A 21468-nucleotide genomic window follows, 5' to 3' on the forward strand; every position below is an offset into this window, starting at 1 on the left:
TATTTTCTTTTTAATTATATCTGTATTGACTTTTTTTTTCGTTTATTTTATTTTAATTGATTAGAAACGTGAGTTTTGTTTTGCCTTCATTTGGCATTTGGCCAGAAAATTTTCAGCCTCATTGAATTTCTTGTCGATTTACCTTATCTCAGCCCACTCGCCCCACAGCTTCGGTTGCTTCTTTTTTCTCGGTTTCCTTTTCTTCCCACTACATTTTAGCAAATGACTTTCTTGGCAAAAACTTTTAAATTTTGTTGTATCATCTATTTTTAATGTCAAACTGTAGGCGGCAGTGAAGGAGGAAAATCGAGCTACAGAGAGAGAGAGATAGATAGAATTAGATACAATCATCGAATGAGTCAAATGGAATTTACTTGCATTCTGTCCCTGTTCCTGTCGCATGTCATTTCTATTACTAAGTTCTCCCATGTGTGTGTACAATTTTAATTTTCTAGTATACTGGAAAATGTGTGGCATAATGGAAACGGCAAGTTCTGCCTGCCACCTGGCGCTCAGTGTTCTACCAAAGGATTTCTTTCTGGGGGTTACAAGGGAACGTTAAATTTCTTTTCTAAAAATCGAAAATTTAAAAATTATACAAAAATTTTTCGTAATCACAGCAGTCCTTGTGATTGCCATTTTGGGGCCTAGTAAATTGTGTAATATTTTGATATCAGTCCCAAATCAGATTGTGTAGCGTAAATACCTATATTTTATTCAAAATTTTTTTTTATTCCGTTCTAATTGGCAAAATTTTCTATTGTGTTTAGTTTTCGGCAGTACCGCGTCATATTTTCTATGCTTTTATTATAAAACAAAAGTGCAATAAAATCTACAAAAAAAATTTCATAAATCATAAAAATTAAAATACAATAGACCAAGGATATACGATCCAAGGATTGAAATTCATTCGAATGAAGGTGCATCCAAATTTCAGCAGAAAGTAAAATAGGTGAGTGAGCAAACAGAGTGTGGATATTGGTAGTTGGGTCTTTGCGACGGCATGACGGATTATCCTAAGGTATCTATCTGGAACCGGGGTCTGTGTCCCCCCTTTGAGTGTTCTCTCAAATGTTATTGAAATTTCTGCAATTGAGTTCGGAGCGCTCGAAGCTATTTAATTGCTGTCTTTAGTGTTGCGCCACTCAGTTTTTTTTTTTTTTTTTGTTAGAGATGAGCCACAGTACGAGTTGCAACACACTAAATTGAGGCACGAAGAGGAAGCTTCACTAGAGAAGTGTAGTCTGGAACAGTCAGTCTAGTCAGTCGTTGCTTAAGGATGATTCAAACCAATTTATGCAACTGTTTTAATGCAGTTTTTACTGTCATCGAAACTCACAGCAATAGAATTATTTTTATTTATTTTTAGTCGCTATAAATTAAGCTCCTAAAATTTTGTATTATTCACTGATATTCTGGTGTTAACGATAGATTCAATTGCCAATCGAATGCACTCCCTCTTTCCACATGCTTTCATCGTTTTACCCAAAACACGACCACCCATTGGACCATCTCTAGGTCGAGTCAATAAGCGGAGGAGCAACAACAAAAACGGCAGCAGCAGCAGGGGAAGAGCAAGAGCAAGAAATGCTGCCCCGTGCTCGTTGCCGGATCCGGGGCCCTTTACCCGCAGGTGTTGTAATCCAGCAAACGAGTCCTGGACCTGAGCCAAAGCTGCTTTCTCTCTCAAGTGCTAACTAATTTCGTTGTTGTCCATGGTCGTCTGTCCTCCTCTCACATCCCAGTCCTCGAGCTTAGCCTTATTCCCAGCCTCATCCTCGATGCTCTCATCATCATCCTCGTCGTCGTCGTCGTCGTCGTCCTCATCGTCATCGTCTCCTTGCAGTTTCGTTTTTGGTGTCAGCAACATTTCTTCAATTGGTTTCGTTTGCCTGCCCCTGTCGCTGTCGCTGCCCCTGACATGATGTTGTTGTCCTTTTGGGTCCATCGTGTGTCCCTTATAGTGAGTTCTATGCGGTGTTTTTTCTTGTTGTTGCTCGTCCTGCTCCTTGGTAGTGCAATCTTTTTGGCAAACTCTTGTGTGGCGCACAGTTGTTGACTCTGTTTCGGGGCCAAGCCAATTCCTTTTTGGCCCCTTCGGCCAGGCCAAGTCTCATCTCTTGACTTGTTCTGCTTTTTATGCACTTTGTCCCCCACTGCACCACCCCCGACTCAACCCAACCCAACGTATCAAGTACATATGTTCTCATATATGATCTGGCTTCTGGTTCGCATTTTTATGGTCATGCTGTTGTAGTTTTACCTTGCCTTGGCCCAAAACTTGAGCCAGTTTCCTTGGCAAAACATGTCTCATTTGGATCGTAACATTTAGCTTAATGTTTATGATATTTGCCACGAAAAGAATTTCAACTAAAGTGAAATAGGAAGTCTTTTAGTTGATGGTTGCTCGGTGTCTGTGTCTGTGTGTGTGTGTGTGTGTGTGGACTATATTTGAGTGGAATAACGCTACGTGTATGATGGGGAAATTGGTTGAAATTTTAGAGCTTTAGAGCTGTTGTACGAAAACTAAATTAAAATACATTTCAGTGAGGGACAACTCTGGCTGTTATTATTATTATTGAATTTTGCTTGTATTTTCGCCTTATCTCCCGATCTTTATTTGATCTGCGAGCTTAGCTAATCACACGCTTTATTTGCTTTATTTTATTGCTCTGTTATGGCAATTTCTTCCTTCTATCTCTCAGCAATAACAACAACAAGAAAGCAAGCGCCGGGGGACACGATCGATCGTGTCGCCAAACGGAACTCCTCGTCATTTCATTTCAAGAGCAAAGCTCGCTCTTCTACGCATTCCATTGCATTGCTCTCTGCAATGCCTTCTACCCACGCTCTCAGCAACAGCAACAATATTGCGCCGCACACTCGACTGCATCGTCAGTCGTCAGATTGGTCTTCGCTTGCACGATGAGTGTAGCCTCTCTCTCTGTCGCTCTCAGGCCGAACCTTCAGCTAATTCCGATCATCGTGTAAAGCTAACGGGACTCTCCTCTACCTTGCTGGCTTAGCTTCTGTCTGTTTATTTTGTTCTATTCTTATTGCTATACAAATGCACTTTAATACTTTAATGAATCATACTTCTTAGTTCTCAAGCCGCAGGGACTTATTACATTCTAATCAAGAATTTTTTATATATTTTCCATGTAGACTTTGAGGATTGATACTTTAATTCAAAATTACATAAATATTAAAATCCAGTCGGAGCTCCTTATGTGCCAGATTAGTTGCTCAGAAACCAAATAAGTATTGCATTGCACATTCACTTCTTTGACCGTACTGCATTTGAATTGAATACTTAATGGGCTGCGAATCCAGTTTAATTAAATAAGGTCAAGGATGATAGAAATTGCCTTTGGCTTCACTTTCAATTTAATGTTCATAAATTTATGCACAAAATCCAATTAGACATACATATGAAAATGAAGTCACAGAAATGTTGATAGATCTCATGATAGCTGTGTGGAAATGTCTCAAATAATCCAACTAAATGTTAAAATGTCAAAAGATATCTAAAATAAATTAAAAAAAGAAATACGAAAAAAAGTGTGTGGTAAAACAGACAAAAAATAAATTGTTGAATGAAGCAGCAGCGACAACAAAATTGAGTAAATCCCTTAGTGGCTCTGCACCGTTGCAAGCTGCTTTCCGCCTGATTGCAGCCGCTGAAGCAGAGCGCAGAGCAATTAACGTGAAAATTCGCCAAGGAAAAATCCGTTCTAGAGTAGGTAGTGTGTGTGTGTTTATGTGTGTTTGTGGGTTGCAGGGAGGTGCTAACAACACAAAAACAGTTGAAAATAAGACGAAAATAGTCGTTGCAGAGACCGAGGATTTAAACACTCTTCTTAATGGTTTCTGACTAACACAGAATTTAGGAATATATATATTTTTTTAATACTTCTATTTAATTTAATTTATAAAGTATTTTTGTACACATTTCTATGGCCCACAGACACTGTTCGGTCACAGTGCTCCAGCTGTTTCCGTTGTGTAGCGATTATCATATCAATCACTATCTCAGCAGATTGTCCACAGTCCACACCTCCCTACGCACAAATATACATACATATGTATTTTATCAGCGCCCCTTCCCAAATCCGAAACACTCAACAATGGCCAAACTGTCCAATCATTGAATTTATTGTACATTCAAATAACATAAACTTTAAATAGACTTTGATTTTATTCACTGAACCAGTTTCCTTGGCCCCGCGCCAGCTGGGCGACCGAGCCGAGCCCCTGAAGTTGACGTTTGGGCGGTAGTACTTTCAACTGTTTCCGTGGTGTAGCGGTTATCACATCTGCCTAACACGCAGAAGGCCCCCGGTTCGATCCCGGGCGGAAACAGATGCAATATCTTTTTTGAAAAAAAATGGACAGAATTTTATTTTTTCTAAAAAAACACGGTCCATTTCCATGTCGTTCTCTGTCTGCGACTGCAACTTGATGGAAAAACTTAAACAGTCTCTTCTTCAAGGGTATAAGCAGCTAAAAAGAAATCTGATAGAATGAAGTGAAAGGTAGAGAGAAGGCGAACGAAAAAGTATATCCCCAGCCAACTGAAGTGATTTTCGCACTAATTAACTGCACTTAGTTGACACATACCAATCTATTCACACCAACACGCGCGTAGCAAGCAGCACAGCTAGCACCTAGAGAGAGAGAGAGAGACAAAGAGAGAGAACGATTTGTCGTTGGCATAATCAGAGCCAGGGCAGCATTTTAATTGGTTTCCAGTGCTGCTCTGCTGATGCCAATATAAAGTCCCACATGTGCAATTGGAATTTTCTACAGAAATTATTAGAGAAAGTAAATGAAATGTATGTACGTATGTGACGTGGCGGTAGCAGTGTGTATGTGTGGTTAGGTGTAGGGTATACTCTATAATTACGTGGAACTGTTGACAACTTAGTCAATGGACAGGAGGCGGGTGCTGCTGCTGCTGCTGGGCCCTCTCTTGGTCCTTTTTCAATTCTCAGTTTTCATTCCTTTGGCTCCCCCATTTCACCCATTCCACCACCCCATTGTTGTTGCACATCAAAGTGAGAGTTCGCTTGATTTAGTCTGGGTTTTTGCGTTCGTACATTTTCATATGTTTATCATGGTAAATTCTAAAGCTGCTAATGACTGATGGAACGAGTGCAGGGAATGTAGAAATATAGAAATTATTAATCAGGCAAATCCCACTACCCGTGCACTATTTTACAAGTGCAAAGACAATGATTAAATGCTCAAGGAATATATATTTTTGTAGTTTTATTATGGCCGATTTTTGAGCTCGTTAAAAACTGTGTGTGTTTTGTTATTTTGGATTCTGCGGACCAAAAGGTAAACAGTCGTAGCTAAGTCGCTTTGCGCTTGGTTTTAACCGCAGAAAATTGAATGAGAACCTTCACCTTAGTTTTCTGAATAAAGAATTTAATTATGAAATTTTTAGAATTTTAAAATAGTGAATAAAAATATGCGTGTGAGCTAATTAACTGATTAAATAAGTAAATATAAATAATAATTCTTTTGTAATTTTTAATTCTTTTGTAATGGTTTTTCATTCTAATTTTTAATTTTTAATTCATTTTTAATTTTTAATTCTTTCTTAATTTTTAATTCTTTCTTTTAATTTTTAATTCTTTCTTAATTTTTAATTCTTTCTTAATTTTTAATTCTTTCTTAATTTATAATTCTATTTTTATATTTTAATTCAGTTCAATGCAATGATTTTTCGCTTGATAAGAGGGGGTCCATGCTTGGTGGGATATGATTTTATATATTGTACATTTCTTAAGGCCTTTTCAGGACTAACACCAACGCATGCAGTAGGCAGTGTGTTTTTCCTAGAGTTATTGCTAGAGTTTGCTTTGATTTTTGCAGTACAATTAAAATCTTTCATTGAAATATTTCCGACTCTCTGTTGGGGGTGGGGTGTGTGGTGTGTAGTCTCAATCCCCTTGTAAAGTTACTGCTTCCCTCTTCAGGTTAGTAGATTCCCGTCCTCCCACCGTTTCATGCTCTAGCTAAATAAACATTCAATGCTGACAAAATGAGTTTTTCTTACACCATTAGTTGGATTTCTTATGCCTATAAGGTAATCCTTAATTTATATAATATTTATTTATAACTTATTAAGCCCCCCCAAAAGAACTACATAAAAAACGGACAGAGAATGACCTCCGGCCTGAGGGGTCATTGGGCAGGACATTTTTATTTACTTTGTTGATTAAGCTAAAATAGCACACACCCAGAAACACAGAGAGAGAGAGAGAGAGATCAGCCAGGCGGCAAGTGGCAAAGTTACGAGGCAAGTGCCCAGTGCCCACTGCCAAGGACAAAGGCAAACATACCACCCAAAAAAAAAAAAGACTACAAAAAAAACGAAGCAAAAAAGCAAACGGAAGCATACGGAAATGCCAGAAGCGTGGATTACATTAACGCAGTATTTTCATAGACGAGAGAGAGAGAGAGAGACCTGGAGAGTCGGCAAATTAAACGCCCACTTAATCTTGGCTGGGTCAACTTGTGACACGAAACTCATTTGGGGTCGAGTCGGAGGTGCTTCCCACCCCCCGTCCCCACAGTAATGCTGAATGGACAAATGTTGTAAAGTCTGCAAGAATGAAGGTAAAGAAAATGCTTTTTGGGCAAGTTCAGGGACACTGCTGCAGCCCAGGCACAGTGTCAAGATCAAGTCCATCTTCCAGTTCGACCTCTACCTCTCCCTCAGCTCTATTCGGTTTCAATTAATTTCATAGTATAAAGAGGAAACGGCGAGGTAGAGCCAAGAAGTAAAACAGTTCTGCCAGGCTCTCTTTTTTTATGTCAAAAAGTTGTCGTCGCGACATTTCTACGTCTCGCCAGCAGAGGCCACCCTACTCCTTCCTCCCCCAACTCATCACCCATTCCAAAAGGGAACTCCAGCTATTCCTTGGAATGTTTTTATATTCTCCCTGCTTTTCCGTCGAGTGCAGGAAATGCGTACTTCCTGTTTTGTTGTTGGCTCTCTCTCCCTTTGGCTTTGGCATATTTGCGTGCTCCCGCTCCCGCTTCCCCAACCCCATGTCCATGCCCATCTGATTGTCCCTTTTGCTTGTGAGTGAATGCACTTGGGATGTTCCTGATTCTGATTCGGATTCTCCTTCATCTTCTTCTTCTGCTGCTGCTGCTTCTGCTGCTTCATCGTTGGGGGTCAACCCCATAAACTTGTCCTTCCTACTGGCGCATAATTTTACATGTTGTTGCTGCTGCTGCTTCCGTTTCTGCTACCCTTTAGTTGATGAGAGGATAGCTATATTAATGCAATTAATGTTTCAATCTACCTTTGCGCTCCATTGTTGGTCTTCAAATGATATATTTATTATTAATGAATTATTGTGTGTGTGTATTTTTTAATTTCTATCATTAATTAATTTATTAATTTTGTATTTTTTTATGAGTTATTGTGTGTGCGTATTTTTTAATTTCTTTCATTAGTTAATTTATTAATTTTTTAAAATTTATTATTAATGAATTGTGGTGTGGTTTGAGTGTATTGTGTGTGGTATTTTTTAAATTAAAATTTTTTATTTTTTTAAAATTTCTTTCATTAATTAATTTTGTTTATTAAAAAAATTTTTTTTTGAATTTTTTTTTGATGAATTTTACTGTGTATTGTATTTTTATTTAATATTTCTATCATAAATTATTTTTTTTATTCTATCATAAATTAATTTATTAATTTTTAATTTTATTTTTTATTTTTAATGAATTATTGTGTGTGAATTTTTTAATTTCTATCATTAATTAATTTATTAATTGCGTTGCACACTCATCAACCTATTTCGAAACTCGGCTTTGAGTCTACAGTAGATACCAGAGAGAGAGAGTACAGGGTATCCTGCTGTGGTCTCCTCATGGCCTTACCACGTGCTGTCCTTTGGTTGCAGCAAGCAGGATGAATTCTGTCGTCAATGCACTGCCCGTTCCGTTGGTTTTTGTTTAAAAGTTGCTACCATTTATCTGTTTCTCTCTCTGTGTGTGTGTGCCTCATTCCTCACCCTCATCCTCGTACTTTGTGCCACATGCCCTGTGCCACCCTACTGCTGTTTCATCCGCTTTCAGAGCATCTCCCATCCCCCCCGCTGTGTGTGTGTGCGTCTATATTTTTTTTAAAAGGCCCTTTCCTGTGCAGGCATTTTTCCTGAAGCAGCAGGAGCAGCTTTTTGGTATGAGACGAAGGAAAAGGTCTCATGCAATGCACTTCCTTTTTGTCGCATTGTACATGGCCACCTAGACATCAGAGCTAACGGAGTTAGTTCTTCATCGTTTTTTTCTTGGCAGCCAGCAGGCTGGATCTGGATCTGGATCTCTTTGGCCTGCTGGAATCTCATGATAAAAGAAGGCAACCGAAATTGAAACACTGCAAAGAGTTTTTACCTAATTGAAACAAAGTTGAATGCAGGGTGTGTGTGTGTGTGGACTCTCTTTTTGTTGGCTTTAAGTAATTAAAATTCATTGATGAGTGATAAATGAGATAGCCTTTCAATCACATCACAAGAGGAAAATTAGTGCCCGAACATGGCTGATACCCCGTCTGTTACCGTCCGTTAGCTGACCTTTGGCTTTGTATGGGTTTTTTTGTGCCCATCCAATAACCAAAATAAAACACCAGAAAAACAGACGAGCGACCCACAGACCACACACAGACTCTTTCTCCTACGATTGGGCTAACCTCGTCCATCTGCCATGTTTTTTGGGGTACAACTTTTCATCATCAAATCAACATAATCAAGGCGGAAAGGGGAGGCTGCTGTTGTGCTACTGTCCAGGGGCCATGTGGGTGATGTCTCGATGTTTTGTTTGCCTCTTCTGTTCAGGGCCATGCATATGAGAGAATGCTCTAACGCCTCCCCCTATGCTTAACCACTTCATTGAGCAGCTGCAACAGCAGACACATCATAGAGACAACGACACATTTTCGACACACTCCAAAACAACAGCAGCAGCAGGAACAGCAGCAGCAGCAGCAGCAGCAATAGAACATAAAAGTAGGAGAGTTTCTTCGATATTGCGACTATTGGATACCCGCTAATTCAGATGATTTCTCTGATGATTTTCTCTAGCTCTCATAAGACCTCAGTTATATATATTTTACGAACCAAAAGATCAAGAGTCGATCAATTCCGAATCTAGTTTGCTAAGCAACCAAACGAGTCACGCATTAAATATACCCTTACGCTGCACGAGTACCCTTCAGACGGGGGAAGCGAATGCCGCCTGCGACCACAAAACTAAAGTTCTTCGCGTCAACTTAATGGAGTTCGGCAAAAGGCCATACTAAAAAGAAGACAAGACAACAGAAGTGTAGAGAAGAGAACAGAACAGACGATGACGAGCGAGGTGAAGAGAGGAGAACAGACGAAGACGAGCCGAGCACAGGCAGAAAGCGGAGCAGGTAGCCAGAGACAGAGAGCGAAGCGAAGCTTTTACCGCAAGGTTTTCAAGTGTTTTGTTCTTGTTGTTTCTTACAGGGACTTTGCCTTGCCGTACGCAGGCAGCTTTGGTCCCTTTCGGTCGGTCTGCGTCCCACTACTTCGGGGCTTACCGCATGTGCACTTTGTAATCTGTCGGCGTTATTGCATTGCGTGGTCGGTCGGTCGGTTGGAGTCCGCTCGTCCGTCATTGAGTTGGGCGCTGGGAAAAAGGAAGGAAGGATGGATGGAGGGATGTCACCTATGTAGACTTTTGAGTGCATTTCGCTGCGGTCGCCTCGCTCTCCCCTCTCTCCTCTCTCTCTCTTTGTGTGCCCTTTGCAGTTGTTCAAGAGGTTTATTGGGTTTCTCAAGCAGCAGGGTGGCGGGCGGGCGTATGTGGATTTACGCTTCGAATTTGATCGAATTTTTGTTTTGGGGAATTTTTTTTTTACGAGCTTCTGAATTCCGCTAATTGTTTTTCCAATTTCTTTTTCGTTACAGGTAAGTGGAGACATTTGCCGTTTGCAGAATTATGACAAAACACAGAAAAATACATGTGATACATGGGATCCAGATCTAGATTTAAGCAACTAGATTAAGATATTGTAAATATTGTATTCAGCTGAGCTTCAATGAAGTTCTTGGAGTGCCAGTGGAGGAGAAGGAGTGGTAAGAACTCAACTGATTTGATTTGAAACAAACTTTAAGGGGATTTATTTTGTTTAAAGTAAATGCAAAATAATGCACTAACTTTAGTGTAAATTATGCTATGAAAAATGACAGAGTTAAAGCTTCTTTGGCGTCTAGTTGAGAGATTTTTAACTTTGCTAAATTTATTTTTGAATTATTTATTTTAGGGGAAAATATGCCTTGAATCATGTTTTTTGCTTTCAATATAGCCTTTGCTTTGTAAAATCTTGTACAGTTCTATATTCCATGATTCTGCAACTATCCTTGTTTGCCTTGAACTTTGTTTATTTGTGTTTGTTCCCTTATAATGTTCCCCCGTCTTAAGATGCTTGCCAAAAATTTGATTAACTCTTGAATTTATTCTTAATCAAGAGGAATACCCCCAACCACACACAACTACCACCCAATCAGGTTTTTGTATTAAAGCAGACCGCAGCAACCACAAAGGAATTTCCACTCTCTGTGTGTCATCCGATCTGCTCTGGCGCTGCTTACCCACCCCTCCCTCCCTCTCTTCGGGAGGTCTCACCTTAACAAGAGCCTCATAATCGCATCAGGAATTTTCTTGTTAACCAGCGGTAGAGGGGTAGAGGTAGTAGGGGGTAGTAGGGATAAAATACTAACAAAAAAAAAAAAACCAACGAAATTTTCGCAACTTTTAGCGCGCGTCGCGTCACCGCAGAAAAAGTCTGGAGAGTTGGTGGGTGGGTGGGTGGTCCGGTGGACTGTTTCTTTACCCGTTACACACGAAACAAAAATTAACTGATAATCTTGATATCTACAGGATAAAATACTCGCTCAAGGGAACGAACCGCTATATGTTTTGCAGTGTAGCCCTTCGTACGTTCCGTCTCTGTTTTGGGGCATAGAATATACAAACAAGCAAAAGTTTGCAAAAACAAAAATTCAGTTAAGCGGGGAGGGGCGCAGATAGAGCGTGAGCGTGAGGGTGGGTGGCCAGCGTTTGGGGGCTTTGGGTTAGAGGTTGGCTGAGGTTAAAGCGGGGCGGTTGGGAAAAGTTTTCACATCATGATGCTCAGATGATATGGTTCAGCGGGAGGACAGGACGGAGGGCCCCTCCAACTGATTACCTCTGCTTGCTTGCCCACTTTTCCACACTTTTGTTGCGTATTTATTGTCGTCTAGGTTAGGCCCCTTCGCATTCAGAGAGTTCCCCCCCTCCCCCATAGCTGTTGCTGTTTCTGTTCTCATTTCCACTTCCACTTTGGTGTAGACGTGTCCGTTTTTGGTACACCCTAACAGCGGGTATATACGTTTTTGCAACAAAGATAAAACTAAGATGTTTCTGCTTTAAGTGTAAGTCACTGAATGATTGACTTAATTTTGGGTTAATTTTTTATAAATATAAATTTAATTATTTTTATTAAGTATTTACATTTTTTGGCTATTTTATTTATTTAGTTTTTTGTATATATTTTTTGGTTGTTTTATTTATTTAGTTTTTTTTTTTAATATTTTTTGTTGTACTTTTGTACATTTTTTATTTTATTTAATTTTATTTTGTTTTTTTTTTTTTTTTGTGTATTTATGAATTATTTAATTTTGGCATTATTCTGGTACCTCCTATGTATTTCGTATCTGTTCAATGAATCTTTTGGGGGTCTTCTTTCCATCCTATGCAATCATTTATATTTCTATGATAACTCCTTCTCCTTCCTCCTTCTATGATTATTCCTTTGTAGGAGTTATAATTAAATATATCATACAAAAATGATAGAATTATAGTCTTACATTTTTCTCTACATTTGTAAGGGCATTTCAATAGTCACTCCCCACATATTATTATTTTCTTAAAAGTTTTTTTTTATATGTAGGTTTTTCTGTTCTGTCTCTTTCGCGGTTAAAGTTGCCGGCATTTGTTCTTTGGCCAGCCACACGGTTCGTTGTCGACATCTGTGGTTGTTGTTTTGTTGCTGCAATTTGCCCTCGTTGTTATTGTTAATGTTGCTGTATCTGTTTTACGTTCATCAGTTGGTTAGTTGGTGGCTTTTTGCGGTGGATATAACCCAAAGGATTTTTTGTATTAATAGGCAACGGAATGGATGTAAATATATGTAGATTTATTTGCGGGAAATTGAATATCGGATTTCATATTTACCAAAGGATATGTTCTGGTCTGAGATGGATTGAAATCTTGACCATAATAGTCTTACGAGGTCTTACCTGGTTTTATACCAGTTTGATTTCGAGGAATACAAATCATACAAATACTTCCTACTTCGTTTTGATGTGTTTAATACATCAAATAAGTTTCTGAAAATATCAAGTATTTCATTTCATTCATTAATTCCAGCCATATCAATTCTGTTTACATTTTGTGTGTGTGTTTTGTGCACAAATTTTTTTGTTTTGGGCTTTTTTAGCACATTAGAAATATTTTTCCCACCAACCGGTTCATTTCTACAGAATTTCCCTTTTAACCGCTAACGTTCCAGGCGCATGCGCGCTCTTTAATCAAGGATAAAATGCTCTTAAATATGTTTGAAAATTTCCCAAAAATTGTTTTGAAATTTAAGTAACGGAAAGTGGAAAGTTTTAAGGCAAATACTGAGAATAAACAACAATCATTTAAGATCTTTACCTACTTTTTTGTCTATAGAAGGTTGCCATGGACTTCAATACATTTCTGGCCTAAAAATATAAATTTTAAATTCTTATTTTCATTGGCTGTAGAATTTAACAGAATAAATCACTTAAAATTATTAAAAAACAGAAAGCATATAGCTTCATTCTTTTGTTAGTACTCTATTCTCTTTCATTCTTTCCCCACAAAATTCTAAGATATTCCTTCCACCTGCCTTCGACAGTCCTGTCACCAAATTTTCATTCATTCACGCGTCCATTCATTCGGAATGCTACAAGCCCACAAGGCGGAGGCCTTCCGTCTAACAGGTTGCTATGATGGCAACATGTGGAAGAGCTCAATCGAAGCTTCAAAACCGAAGAGCCCAACAACGAGAGAAAATTGCCCGCCCAACGTGAGAGCAGTGGAGTCATGGCGAAAGCGAGAGAGCGAGAATTCCTTGCACTTTTAGTACATTTCACTTTTGCCGCCTGTAAACAGAGAGCCATGTCCTCGCTTGACTATCGGCCAAAGAGAGTGTCCCTTCTGTGCTGTGTCCTGTGTCCTGTGTGTGTGTGTGCGAAATTCAATTTCGACATTTTTCCGACTCGAAACGAAGCAGGATGGCTTTTTAGTATAAATCGTGCTTTCAAACGGTGCGGATGTGCTGCCCATCCGCGTCATCGTCACCGTCATCGTCGTTATTGTCGTCGTCGTCGTCGTTGTTGTCATCGTTATAGTTCGTCCGTATCACGGTACCGTTATCTCGCAGCTCCTCGTTGTGTTGTGGGGTTGTGTGTGCGAGTGCGTGCGTGTTTCTGTTGTTTGAGGAGGTTTGTGCCCTCATAAGTAGGCAATACTTTTTGGAAACACTAACTTTTTTTAACTAACAATCATCCGTCGCCAAGGAGCTGGCTCTCTCTTTGCATTCCATCCTTCTATAATTCAATTTTTTGTTCTCCAGCCACGCTTTTTAAGTGCACAAATTAGTCGCGCCAAAGAAAATTCAATCAGTCGCAAGTGAATACAACAACAAAAATAAATAAAAGAAAGGAAAGGAAAATAGAGGAAGCCGCCCGTGCGCCCCCTCTGCAGAAGTGTCTCTGCCCCCCCACTCTGTGATTGTGTATGTGTTCAAGCAATGACAGGCGACCGCCCATTGATAACAGTCGTAATCAAAGGCTTTGTCGACTGGCCTCAGTGTTCCTTGTTGATTTTTGCCTTCAATTAAATTTTCCACTGTGCCCAAAGTGGTTTCATTTCATAATTGAATGTGAATTAAATTGTGTGTTTAAACAGAATAAGGAAACCAAAAAGTAAGAATATTATTTAAAGTTCATTAGTATGTAGATTAAGATTCAGATGTTTGTGTTTTGACGTGTGATGTGATGATTGTATGGCTGTCTGTGTTGGTTCAGAAAAATGTTTAAAATGTAGCTGGAAAATGCTTCTTTGGCAGTGACTTGTACGCAAATTTAAATATCTGCTCTCTTGTGCCAAGAAATCCCTTTAAATCAATTTAATAATACTCGTACATTTTCATTTAAGCTGTCGTCATTTTAGCTAGATTTCATTCAATAAATGCTTGTCATATTGCATTGTGAGAGGCACTTCATCAAATTTCTGTGTGTTTAATTAATTTTTAAGCCTCACAATGAATGCTCAATTTTCTGTGTGTGTTTTTGACCGCATATTAAAATATAATTTTAGTATTGTAGAAACGAACACTTCATTAAAAAATATATTGAATTATACAGCAAGATGCATAAGTTTGCTATTCATTTTAATAAAACATGAGCTTGATGAATTTCTGATTTGATATTTTTATTATTAGTGCTATTGTTATTTTTATTTAAATATATAACAATTTATGGAAATCCATTGAAAAACTATCTCTGCTGAAAGTGAAGCTCGTACTTTGTGCTTATGTGATATTCATTAATTATTAATTAATTTGTTGTGTTAATGGGTATTATTTTTTTTTCTCTCGGAATTTTTTTAGAGTTCTAAATTGTGGAAAAGATTATTTAATTTTTTTGTGTGTGTTTTTTTGACTGGTTAACAGGTTGTGGGGGGCAATACTTCAATCCCAAACACATGAATCTATGATGCTGATAATAAAAAAAAAATTTTGTTGATATTCTGTTACCTTTGCGCTGCCCAGACTGCTTTTGCCATAGAAACGTAACGCGAAAAAAGTGTGCCTTCTGTGCAAAATAATTATTCTAAATTATTTATCTAGTGTTTTGCACTTTTGTTTTGTTATCCGCCCAATAATTAAGCGAGTAAAACTTTCAATTAGTTAATTGATAATGCCACTCTGGTGGCTTTTAGCTGATTGCCACTGTACTTTTCATTGTATTTCGCGTGTGTGTGTGTGTGTCAACGTGTTAAATGCAAATGAGTTTTGTGTCCCACACATCCCCCCCGCTGTCATTGTAGCGCCTGACAGCACTCTCCCTTTCCAGGACTCTGCCTTTCTTTTGCTGTTAAGCTTTATCAATGGCCAACAACAATTACACATTGTTATATCTTCAGCTGGTGTCTCTTGCTCTCTACGTGCTGCCCGCCTGCTCACTCTTACTCTCGTCTAGCTTGCTCACTCTCTACCATTTGTGTGTGTGTTTGCCTACCGGAAATGCAAAACTTCAACAACAGCAGCAGCAGCAGCAGCATAGCAGCAGCTGTGTGACTGCCTTACTTCTCTTTTCATATTACCCCGCTACTCTACTCCTCCCTCACAACATATTCCTTGCCTTTTGCCGCTTTTAATACCTCTCCACCAGCTCCCCACCGCATGCTTCCTTCCTTCCTTCCTTAACAGCCCAGCCCAGCCTCTCAGCCCACGCTCTCATTGCTTCGATGTGTTTGCGCGCGTCTGTTCTGGCATTGCAATTTCCATTTCCGTTATTTGGCTGACGCTGCGCTGCTGATTCTACGCTGCGCTGCTCTGCTGCTGATTCTACGCTGCTCTGCCTTGACATTGCATTTACTGCTGCCGCTGCTCGCTGCCGCTGTCGCTGCCGCTGCTGCTGCCTAGGCTATCTGCGAGTGCTGCTGCCTGGGCTCTGCGACTGCTGCTGCTGCTCATGTGGCTTCACTGCTGTTTCCTCTGCTCTGCTCCAATGCTGCTTCTACTGCATTTACTGCTGCTTGGCATCTGCTCTGTTCCAAAGCTGCTGATGTGTGTGTTTCTGCACTACAAAAAATTAATATTAATATTATAATATATTGAAAGTAATGTTTGGGAATTGTATTACCGTTTAATGATTCTCTGCATCTGTTGCTGATGGCTCCGCTCCTCTTTTGCTTACGTTTCTGCTGCTGCTTCTGCTGCTGCTTCTGCTGCTGCTGCTGGCGCTGGCGTTGCTTCTTTTTCTTGTTTACCGTTTCTCCAGTTGTTGCTTTACCCCTCCCCCGCACTTATTCTCACACGCCATAACAACTACAGCTGAACCATAATAAATTTTTAATTTCATTTTGCTTTTGTATATTTGCCGTTGCCGTTGCCTCAATTATATTACATTCCTGTATGCGATTCTCCTTCTCTCTCTCTCTCTGTATCTGTCTCTGTTTCTCACAATCTCATTGCTGACTTCTTCGCTAAAATTTTAGCATTGCTTTGCCATACTCTTTGCAGGGAGTAAAGCCATTTTTAGCAGATGTTTTGGAATATCCTTGTAAAGAAAATATTTATTTTATTCCAAATTAATGACTCCCTTAAGCGAAGTGGAATTAATATAATATGTCTACATAACGTATTTATGTACATATGTAAAACGATTATTTGGCAAGAGTATTAAAAGCTTCGGTTTATGCCACTGGGAAATTTCCTTCTTGTTGTTACGTTGCCGCTGCTGCTGCTGGCGCGCAGTCATTTTTAAGTGCCTCTCTGCCGCCATTTTGTGTGTTTGTGTAAATATTTAATTGATTTTTAATATGCGCAATGCATATTTGATAAGTGTTTTGATTTCTTCTGGGGCAGCAGCAGCAAACAGCCTGAGCCTGGAGGCTGCATGGCAGCAGGCAACAGCTGAGGGCCAAAACTGCTGGGGGATAGCAGGGTAGACTGGATGGGGAAATTTGTTTCTTTCAATTGGGTTTTTTTCTTCTTTAATTCTCTTTATATGTATATTTCTGGTCCAGCGCCCAGGCGGGCTTCATTTCAAATGTGAATTTGATTTTGCCCAACAATTTAATGGAAAATGTTTTTTGCATAAATGTTATGGAAATTTTCTAGGAATTTTTGCAGGGCTTTAAATTGTGCAAAAGTGCAGAAAATACATCTCTTATTTGGTAATAACAGTCACTCTCATAGAGCAGCTTATCAGCACACACATTTCGACTGGTTTTTAAATAGTTTCTGCTCTGACACTAATTTTAGTTATAGTTAAATATTTATTTCTAAATTAGGCAGTTTTAAAAATTAATCCAAATTGGTTTTCAAAAATATTCTAATAAATTTTATTTTCATTTGTTATTTGGTTTTTCTATTTAATACCCCCTAAAATGGTTCATTTAATGCTTGAATGACTCTGCCTCGAATGCAAAAAAAAAGAAACATAAATTGTTAATTGCTAAAAGTTCTCGAAAAAAATCGAATTAAAATTTTCACGAAAATTATTTAGTTTTGGGCTAATAATGCTTCTAAAAATGTTTAGACCGTAAATTCAATTTGAAAATGATTGCACTAATATTCGACCACAAATTTTCCATTGGCAATTTGTTTGGCCGCAAACCGGAAACAGAAAACAACAGCAAAAAGCCAGCAAAAGCGAAACAAACAGCACACAAATCACGTGCCACAGCGGTTGCCTAGCGGAAATAAACGCGAGTGCGTTTTCTTCCCGGCGTTTTTTCACGCGTCTGTTGACAGCGTTCGCCCCTGCCCGAGAAGATGGCCGGCCGCCCCAAAGCAAAAGGAAACGGGATTTTAATTGAAAAACGTGCCTCGGATCGGGAAGGCACAACATTTTTTTTGCTTTCTCTCTTTATCTTTTTCTACTGCTTATTTTCTTCCCAAAAATGTTCTCTGTTTTCTGTACGCCATTAAATTGCATTTTGCATTTTATCTTTTGTGTGGGGGTTGGCTTTATATTTTTACGTACATATATTTTAGCTTCCGTTTTATGGCTTTTGACCTGGGGCGCAAAATTTGTTGAGAATTATTTGCATAAAGTTGTCAGGCATTTGATTTATAGCATTTAATTAAATGCTTGACATGTGTGACTGACTGGTTTTTGGATTCAATGCTTAGAGATGAGATGAGAGATGTGTGCGTGATGGAAGTTGTGTTGGGTTTTGGAAGGGGGCTAACAGAAATGGGGTATGGTATGGCATGTGTGGGGTTTGCGATTGGTACTTGTGGGGTGGATGACATTATTATCTGAAATGACAAGATACTGTATAGGTCATTTAGTTGATCATTATAAAAGACTCTGGAGCGGCGTACAAAATACGTTTCGGTCCAAACAATTAAACAACAAAATACAGAGTCTTTGGCCACACACACAATTCGGTGCTAAGAAACCAAAAGCAATATATGTTGCTTGGGAGGGCAAACTGGACAGCATGGAAAAATGTAAATTGAAATGGAATTTATTACCGATATCAGCAACGATATTCCATCTGTGTCTGATCTTAATCAGTCGATTCCAATGTTATCCAATCATTCCATAATGCTTATAGTTATTTTCGTTCTTCGAACTATTTGATTTCACATAATATAATAGAATATATATAATATAATAATATATAGAAAATAATAATATATAGAAAATAATAATATATAGAAAATAATAATATATATAATATAATATAATAATATTTAAAATATCTAATAATGTATAATATATATTATTAGATATTTTCTATCTATTTTTTGTTTCCCAAAAACCAACTACACTTCTATACTACTTGGCTATCCATCAGGTTTCTATTCCCCCCCTGCGCTTAAAGTTCCTTCAATGCGAGAATGCTTGTAAAATCCTTTGAGGGTTCATTGACCTCTTTGGATGTTTTCTCCATTGAAATTAATTTATTTTTTACCCACCCCCACTGGAACGCTTTTGTTCGAAATCTTGTGTACAAAAGAGCGAACGGAATCACAAGGATTCGGCTTACATTTCGCCCATAATTATGCAATTACGTAACCATTTAAATAGAACGTGGAACTTCGCACGAATTCAAAGTGAAATGGAATACGCAGACCGGGAAAAAGAGGATGGAGCAGGCAGCAGGAAGAGAGAGAGACAGAGAGAGGGAGGGGCCTGACTTGACTGCCTTTGACGTGACTTGACTGTTGCGTTGCCTGTCTGCGGTTGCACAAGAGGCAGAGGCAGAGAGAGAAAGAGACCAACAGACAGCAGTAACCACTCTTTCCCGCGCTTCCAATGTAGACTAAGCTTTCTACGTAACTAATTTGCATCTCGAGTTGAAGAGCAAAGTGAAATCTGGTAGCAAAAAAAAAAAGAAAAAAAAAACACCATGATTATCCACTCCAGACATAATCACAAAAGAAAGCAATCGAAATGCGTTCTGTGTGGAAATAGACAGTCAATAAAATTTTCCTTTTTATTTGAAGTATTATTCAGAGGCAAAAAAAAATAAAAATAAAAAAAAAAGAGATTACAAAAATGCTCGAAACAAGTCCTGTAAACAGCAGAAAATCCTGAAAATAAGTTCCTAAGAGAGGAAAAAATAAGGTGCAGATTTTCCTATTTTATACCATAATATGCAATAAAAACAAAAAACAAAACTGTTGCAGTAACAAAACCAAATTCAATCATTCATTTAATTTCCAATTGGTTTTCATTGAGTTGTTCGAGTCAATCAGGCACTCCCCCCCTGCCCCACCGTCTGTGTTCTAGGGCAGTATCTGTTTAGTAGTGCGCTTAACTTCACTTCCGTTTCCGCTTTGAACAGCTTCCGCTGAGCGTTATTATCTAACTAACTAGTGGCACTCGTGCGCATAACGTTCTTTATGTGTGCTGGCTGGCTGGCTGGCTGGCTGGCTGCTGGCTGGCTGACTCCACAGCTTTCAGCTTCCACAGCTTCTGTTGCTGCTCGGTCTGCGCCTTCTATCTTGTATCTTTTGCATCTCTAGGGCGAGTCTCAGTCAGGCACTCTCGTCGTCGTCGTCGCAGTGTTTGAAAAATTTAATTACAAACTCTCTGAGGCATTATTAGAGAGATAACAGGATAATAACGATGGGGCAAGGACGTCGTCGTCGTCGTCGACGTCCTAGGCAGCTGCTGTGCTCCATTTTTTTTTTCTTTTCATTTTTCTTTTTTCTAATGCTCTTTCCTCTTGTGTGTCCGTATCCCTTCTATCTGTTATCCCTTTGCGTAGGCCCACTGTCCTTCCTGTTCTCCTTCTGTTTGTATGGAAATTTGTTTACTTTTTCCTCTGTCGTCGCTGTTGTCTGTCGTCTGCCTTTCAATTAGTTTTTGAGACTAGACTTCGTTGGCCCCCCGGCACGTGACAATTTTTGTTCGCCGTTTATTGATCCACTCGACACAGATTTTCATTAAGCCCACAAACTTTAATTAAAGTCCAGGCCAGGCTTCCCTTTTTTTTTTTTCGGTTCGGTTTGGTTTGGTTTGGTTTGGGTTCTGCCTTAATTATGCATTTAAATGCGAAAATATGCCACTGGTTTGGATGTGAGAGACGAGCCGACCGACCATCAAGTATGCGTTTAATTGCCAATCATATTTCAATTAATTGCTTATCACAAAAAATTATATCCACACAAAAAAAAAAAAAAAAAACGTATCGATAAAAATGCAATTGTGTGTTTTTAAACAATTTTTACATGAGTATTTATAGTTTTAATTACTACGCAACAAATGGATAAATGGGGGTTGGAGGGTTACAAGAAGTAGGCTAAGGTATACACTCATTTCTGATGCGGGGATAATTGGAAAATGTTCCATGTGGATTACGCTCTTGGGGGTGCCTAAAGTACAGGCAAATAAAGCTGAGCTGAAAACTAAAACCAAAAAAAAATATAGTGTCCAAGCACTAAGAGTTTATTTTAATTAATGATGGAAAATTGTCCAGAAATTTCATAATAGAAAACTTACCAGAAATTTCCAAATAGAAAATGCCATTTCCACTTATGAAAAATTTCATTTTATTCAAATATCAAGCTATTTATTTGTACACCTATAATACAAGGGTCGTGACAAGCCGCTAAAAGCATTTGCACATGCCCCATTTTCAGGCTGCACAAACCCTGCAACATATTCAATGAAAACTTCGATCCACATTGAACTGCCAGCAGCAGCACATTAAGTATACGCACAATGCAACCTTAATCCATTGGCAACAATTAAAAGCTTTATTTGGGTTTGGTTGGATCGGTTGGACTGGACTGGGGACTGGAAATTATGCCACGCGGAGTTCACGGTTTTTTTCCCCCACCATTGTTAACTAATTGCCCCCCTACATTTTGTGCCGTGCCACATAACTGTAGCAGGAGGGAGTGGGGTAAAAAAAAAAAATAAATGAATAAAGAATATTGTTTTCTATAAAAATTAATTCGCTTGTAAAATATTTTGTTTTGTTTGCTCGCCAGTAATTGAATCGAAAGCGAAAGGCGGCCAGCTGCAGCAGCAGCATCGGCATCCACATCGGGAATTCATTTCAATTTATAGTTAATTAATAAATTGCAATGAATACAAATGAAAAACATTTTTATGCAACTTTTCAGCGCTGTGCTGCGCTGTGCCAGGG

General features: G+C 38.9%; 1 non-coding gene across 1 annotated transcript; it reads left to right on the forward strand.

The window, feature by feature from the left end:
* The first annotated feature begins 4289 nt into the window (after positions 1-4289).
* Positions 4290-4362, forward strand: Trnav-aac. The gene has a single exon. It is a non-coding gene; the product is annotated as a tRNA-Val (tRNA).
* Positions 4363-21468: the final 17106 nt, after the last annotated feature.

This window comes from Drosophila obscura, unplaced genomic scaffold (assembly GCF_018151105.1).
Source record: "Drosophila obscura isolate BZ-5 IFL unplaced genomic scaffold, ASM1815110v1 contig_37, whole genome shotgun sequence".
NCBI lineage: Eukaryota > Metazoa > Arthropoda > Insecta > Diptera > Drosophilidae > Drosophila > Drosophila obscura.